The 7,265-nt window shown below is 38.6% G+C and overlaps 1 pseudogene; it reads right to left on the minus strand.

Annotated features, from left to right (window-relative positions):
- Positions 1-4,097: 4,097 nt before the first annotated feature.
- LOC136874500 (uncharacterized) lies at positions 4,098-6,919 on the minus strand (annotated as a pseudogene).
- Between the last annotated feature and the right edge of the window lie 346 nt (positions 6,920-7,265).

Genomic DNA, 7,265 nt, shown 5'->3' on the forward strand with positions numbered 1-7,265 from the left:
CAGACTTGATAGCGACAACACGCTACAACACGCGACAGCATGTCGACTAGACACGCATTCACGGCCACATGGCCTCAAACTTAATCAATCGATACGATAGCCATCCAGGCATTTAATTTTATACTTTAAGGTGTAAATAGTGTTTGTGCATTTTGTTAATCATGAATTATTTAAATAAAAATTTTATTACGTGTAATTACGTGTAATATTGGTGAATGACTCGGCCCTATGGTTTAATCACATGCATAACCAAACTATATACAGTCCACTACCAAAGTAATTATCGCTGTTTAGTACATGTTTAGAACATGTGCTACAGTATTCAGATCGCCTCTCCAACAGTAACTTATCTGAAAAGTCCCTCTGAACCTGTACTGAACCACGTTCTCAAGTTCTTCAGCCAAGGAATTTTTTTTCTTCCAGGCCCTCTATTTCATTCTATCTACCCCTGAAGGACAAACAGTAGCAAAGTATATTTTTGCCTGTTCCTCATGTTATGGCCTAAATTCTTCAGTTCACGAGATTTTAGTATCAAAACAATCTTTGTCTGTTTTTCTATACTTTCCAGAATAGTGCCATTGCTGATGTGGTCTGTCTAAGGAAGTTGGAGTATCCGACGGTACAACCACATTTCACAAGTTTCCGTTTCTCACTCGACGTTTGCTTCGGTCCAGGACTCGACTCAATACATCATTACTGAGAAGACATCATTTCAGTAGTTTTATTCTGCATTGGAGGGATAGATCGTAACACATATATAGCTTCAACTTTCACAGAAATGCCACCCTAGACTTCTCTATTTGAGACTTTCTCTGATGACTGGTCGCAATCTTCGTTAGCTGATGTCAAAAGGTACGTATATTTTTGCACAAGTTTTAGTGAAGAAGTTGTGCAGAATTACGATCCTTATTCTTGAAAACAGTCATATATTTTTAATGCATTCTCAATTAATAATAATTCCTGTGTCAGTATCCTCCATTTCCTCATGAAAATTCTCTCTGATTAGATATTGAATAATGGCGGCTACAAAACACACGCCTGCCGGTCTTCTCTTTGTGTCATAATCTCCTCTGTCTCTTCTCCTTGGATGCGTAAAGAAGCAGTTTGAAACCAATGCAAGTTACTGATGATTTTGAAAGCTCCATTTTTCATACTGATTTCCCTCAATATACTGATCAGCTTTTCACGTCTAACATTATCAGTGCCTTCAGGTAATTAATGAAGCGGATATTGACATTACTGTGGACACCCCAACATCCTTGAAATAGAGCCTGTTCCTAACGCATTACGAAAGCTAAAGTGTGTTCCCCCGATGCTGTCTTCACATAACCGATAGATTCTCGTGTGCATTACCTTCACGAATAGTTTTAAACGATGATTTATTACACTAATCATACGAAGGTCACTACAGTATTTCGCACTTGATCTTGTTGGGCAGTGGAATGAATGGCGATTTCAGACATGGCTTAGAAAGTTCTCCACTCCTGAAGATTATATTAAAGATATTCGTCAACTGAGCAACACGTTCCTAGTCAAATAATGTTATCTAGCCCGGACGCTTTGACTTCTTTGAGCAGTGACATTGCCTTCCTCACTTCTTCCATAATAATCGACAGATCATCCAGACATTCAAATCTTGGTGATAGCTCAGACCTATCGTCATGAAAATGTTCAGCTACATAATATCTCCAGGTATTAATTTCCAATTTCAGTTTACCTAGGCATTCCGAATGCTTTTTTCATCGTTTTGTGCATATTAAAAATATCATTGTTTCTTTTAAATATATTTTCTCATGTTTTCTCAGCCACATTTCCTTAGCGATTCTTATATCTCGTCTTGTCTGCTCCTGTGTATTTGTATGCGCAATACCTTCCCTTCTGATGCTCCTTTGTCTTCCAATGAACAGCATAATGTCATGTCATCCAAGTTTTCTTTTTCCTATTCTTATCCACTAATTGTTCTCTTCCCCTTTAATCAAAGGCGTTAGGCAGCTCTTAAAATGTGTTTATTTATTTATTATAAGCTCTATCTAGATTGTCTCGTTTCTGTGATAAATAATCTTGCCACATTTTTTTGTTTGCTGCCTTTTCAATTTTCTCATATCCCATCGCTTATTCAATGGCTTTTTCGATACCTTCCTTGAGTTTTAATCTATATCTTCTAATGAAAGGAGAGTGATCAAATGATATGTCAATAACTGGGTATGTCTTAACTGAGGTAAAACTTTTCCTAAATCGATTATTCATAATATTGCTAATTCAATTATTATTGTATTACCAGCGACGAAATCCATGTATAAAGCAGACGTAGTGGTAACTTGAAGAACGTGTTAATAATTCTCCTCAGTAAAGATTTTCAACCAATACCCTCGCACATTTGTCATACATAACCCATAATATGCTAAACAATTACAACTTCTACTCTTCCCAATCGTAGCATATAGTTCATCCATGGTAATTGCCACGTCTTCCCTCCAGAATTGCTTAATTTATGGCATTCGTTAGTGTTCTGTAGAAATTTTTGAGTTATTTATTTTATCTATTAGCAGAACTATCGGAGAGCCTCCGTGGCTCAGACGGCAGCGCGTCGGCCTCTCACCGCTGGATACCGTGGTTCAAATCCCGGTGACTCCATGTGAGATTTGTGCTGGACAAAGCGGAGGCGGTACAGGTTTTTCTCCGGGTACTCCGGTTTTCCCTGTCATCTTTCATTCCAACAACACTCTCCATTATCATTTCATAGCATTTATCACTCATTAATAAATCACCTTGGGAGTGGCGACCCCATTGTAATAACAGCCAATAGGTATGTTTCATTCATTACATCACTGACCCGGTCAATGACTGGAAAACAGGTTGTAAGTTTTCATTTTCATTTTCAGCAGAACTATCCAAAGTGTTGTTAATTAAAACTGGTGTCAGACAAGGTGATGGATTGTCCCCAGTTCTCTTAAATTGCATATTAGAAAATGTAATCCGAGAATGAGAAAAGGAATTATCCGGGTTACTGAACAAAATTCACATTGGAGGCTCGTAAAACGGCGTGGAAGTCAATTGCATTGCCTTCGCTGATGACCTGACAGTTCTGTCAAGAAGCATAGAGACAGTTGAGAAACAAATAAACATGCTAAAGGAACAGGTAGAGAAAGTCGGTCTCCAAATTTCTTTCAAGAAAACAAAGTACGTAACCAATATCCGAACAGCACCTCAACACCTAACACTACAGTAAAATAGAATAAGTGGACAGTTTCAGATATATTGATGAGTTAGTGTAGATGAAAACTAGTGAGAAAGAAGCTAACAACAGCAGGCGAGAGAAGATGGCCGCAGGTTTTTCTATGCAAGAAAAAGGCAATCTCAAGGAAAGATGAACTCAGGCGTTACAACACTGTGATCGAACCCGAGTGTCTGTACGCAAACAAATGCTTCAGAATGACAGCAAAGGCTGGACTGAGAGAATCAGAGATGAGCGCAAGATTCTTTGTAAAATAATGGGTCCTAAGATAACAGATGGACAGTATAGACTCCGAAGAAGAGAAGAGCTATATAGGCTGATGGAGTCAATAAGGAAACGACGACTGAAGTTCTACTGACATCTGTTCAGGATGGATGCAACCCAGCTAACGAAGACCTAGCGTGTCGAATAAATGATTCAGTGAAGTAAGGAATGTTTTCAAGACCATGGGACTGAATCAGGAGGACATCTCTAACCGATCAAAATACAAGCCAGTGATCAACAAATTTATGGGCTTCCACGATGAGCAAAAGCAGAACAGTGGCTGGATAGAATAGAGAAGACGGGCGGCCGGAGAAAGAATGCAACGTTTTTGGGCTGCAGACGTCTTCCAAAAATATCTTATAGTTACTTGACGTGATCTCTAATGGCACTCAACGAGAATAATATCAGCAGTTAGTGCTTACACTATAACAACGTTGATATTATTTGGACTGCTGCCTAGTAAGATCACCTCCGAAACAGTTGTGAGATTTGTGACATAATGTTTCATTGAGATAATCGTACCTAAAGTGTGAAAAATGTAAAATTCAGAAAAATCAAAGAAAAATTTTCATAATAAAGTTTCATGACTACACCTCTCCTAAAACAAATGATCATACTTCTCCTCTTCATTACCATCCTCATCTGCTCTCTTGTCTGCTCTGCTTCTCGGCCTAGTTGCTTGTTTAATAGTCTGCATTGACTCCTCATCAATTGCAGCTCGCTGTTCATCAACGGACCTCGGCATCTGTTCTGTGAAGACTCCAGGTGTAAGTCCCAGCCTCCTAAAAATGTGAAGCCTGGCCAAATTCCCATCATTAAGTGAGGACTGTTTGTGGGAAACAGTATAAGTGCCAATTAGTATTTTATTCAGGAAATGAAAAAAAACATCTCAAATGTTATGTAATGTTTATTTGCCTTTAATAATAGTTTTATTGGATCATTCATACAAATATAACTAGAACTGAAAAGGTAAACTCTCAAAATATCAAGTACTGTAAAGAAAAACGTTCAAAACTGAAAAGAGAAAGTTTCCAGTGTTTTGAAATTTCATTCCAATTGTTTTATTAACAAATGTTCCTGTAAAACATATGGTATTTCTGATCCATGAAAGGAAACATCGACAGAAGATCTTTCTTTTTTTCCGGTAGTCATTGCAGGTGATGGATTTAACTGAGGAAGATTCTCCATACGTGTCACATTTTGCATTGTATACCCTTTCCTGAAGTTTGAATAAGCATTCCATTCCTCAATTTCACTGAAGGTTTTCTTGACCAGAATTTGGTTGGAATTACTCACTCTAATTGAAGAGAGTTGTGTCAGCTGGAGTTTGGATGTAATGATGTACACATCTGCTAGTGCAGCCATGTCAAAAAAGTCTTCTCTTTGCATGTTAATGGCCATTTTCCATCTTGCTGACCAGACCATTTTCTAAACTTCTTCGGAAACCATAGGTTTGCACTTCCTTTTCCATTTTTCGATTATACCGAAATCCCTATCTCAAGGCATATAACTGTGCCCTTGTAACTAGGAACTTAATATATATAGTATCAAAATATCCTTTTGCAACGAGCGGCCATCAGTACCGTTCTATTTTGATTTTGGGCTACGCAGTTATCACACCACACTTGCAGCTTTTCTTTGCTGTGAATCCAGATTCCAAAACCTTCAGGAAACACGGCGCAATATCATTGCCACCACGACCAGCGACACCCTCATGCCACATACACATGAAACTTTAACCACTGTCGCCCACATGTATACATAAGATATAATTTGACAACTGCCTGGAATAAAACATGTTGCTGTGTGTGAGGGTAGGACAGATTATAACCTGTTGTAGATCCATAGATAAGGAACATACATCACTCGAAGGAAGCTGTGACTCGTTTATAGACTTGCTTAACAAACCCAGAACATTCTGCGCTTTCTATTGGTGCAGACTTAGTTGTGTTCTGAAGCTGAACTGACCAGTGGAATTTTCACTGGCCTTAATTTTACACTGGAGCTGGTCACAAACTCGACATATGTCTGTTTTAGGCAATCAAAAATATACTCGTGGTTTTGGAAAATAGTTTCGAAACACACGCTGATAAAACCTATAATCTACTTTTGAGTTAGGATACTTTGAAAGCATTTTGCATACGTTGAAAGTTTAAGTCACTACTTAGGTACTGCCTGCTACCTTTTCTTCGTCCACAGTGGCTCTCTTGGCACGGAAATGTCTGTATGTGTTCCTTCACTATATTCCAAACTTCATCTGTATATTTAATTTTGTGCTTATGTGACGAAGGATGTTTCCCCCGACCATCTGAATATACGACAAGACCTTTCTTCTTGTGCTCATTCAGCGTTTGAAGTCTTCGGTTCGTGAGACAGAAAATGACTTTAAAAATTTTGGCACATAGGCGTACCTGCACAAGTCCATTGCCGTGGGAACAGTGTAATGAATTGTTGATTGTCGCTTACTTTCAGGGGGATCGTCATACTGTCCATGTCTCCTGCGTGCTACTGGAGTGATTTTTATACGGTTCGTTAGATATGTTCTTTGTTGTTCATCTGAGAGTTTGTACAATTCTACAAATAACAACTCTCTCCATTCCTTTGGGAGTTCCTTACATTTGTACTTGAATTTGCACGTTACCTGCAATAAATTAACATATTTTGAGGTTATAATGACAATACATACCTCTTGTACTGGAAGTTTTGCTGCTTTACTTATCCCCGTTGATGTAGTGTAAGCCTTGCCATGATCTCTCAAGTCTTTCCTAGCAGCCACATTCTTCCGAACAGTATGTTCTGTATTTATGCTCATCTTGATCTACGAAGCTAATAAACAACGAACTAAAGCACGTAAGTAGATATTTTCGCGGGTAATTCACAGTACACTAGAAATCTGTGTAGATGACACTTTTGTCGTTCTCCGTGGAACATGTAATGGAGATACTACAAGTGACATATTTGAACAGCAATTAAAACTAAATGGGAATGGCGTGGCACTTGGATCTTTTCCTACAGTATTAGCATCCGTACATAGAACGATTTCAATACAAAATCTGAAAATGAGGTATCCTGGCACTTATACCGTTTCCCACAAACATTCCTCAAATACTGGTGCAGCATCCAAAGCAGCAATCTTCATCACCAACCTGGAAATAAACACTGTCACAGGACACCTCTTTCATTTGGATTTTGAGTTTTACGGTGCAAACATCTTTTCAACAACTCTGATACAGCTAGAACCCTAAAAGTTGGTTTTATAGCCAGAAAAACGGCTTCGGGAAGATTGTTTTTATGTTTTTAAGTCTCAGCAGCTTCTATGGCTTTCAAAAACTTGCACCACTTATCAGAATATAGGAAATGATGAGGTGTAGTGTCAGTCAACAGCTAATGAAACCATATAGCTTGCACAGCTCTTCTCATTTTCTCCAAGTCATTTGCCTTATTTCTAATTGCACTGCCATAAAAAACTTGCAGGCTATCAATTCTCTTCTCGGTCAGCCTATTTTTTTCCTCCAAGTGACTTATCATCATCCAACAAATTGCCTTTATTTTCTGCGATAAGTCTCCTCAACCGTCCACCCAACCTTTTATGGACATGACCAATGAACTCCAGCTTTTCTAAACTACAGTCATTCCCATAGGGTTGGCTTTCTGCTACAGTCTAGAAAGCACTTGAGTCACAATCTCCCAATAATTTCTGCAGGCAGCGACAGAAAAGTATCTTCATACCTGCAACTTCCATACCACCACTTGAACCTGAACATTT

Source organism: Anabrus simplex, chromosome 5, assembly GCF_040414725.1.
Source record: "Anabrus simplex isolate iqAnaSimp1 chromosome 5, ASM4041472v1, whole genome shotgun sequence".
NCBI lineage: Eukaryota > Metazoa > Arthropoda > Insecta > Orthoptera > Tettigoniidae > Anabrus > Anabrus simplex.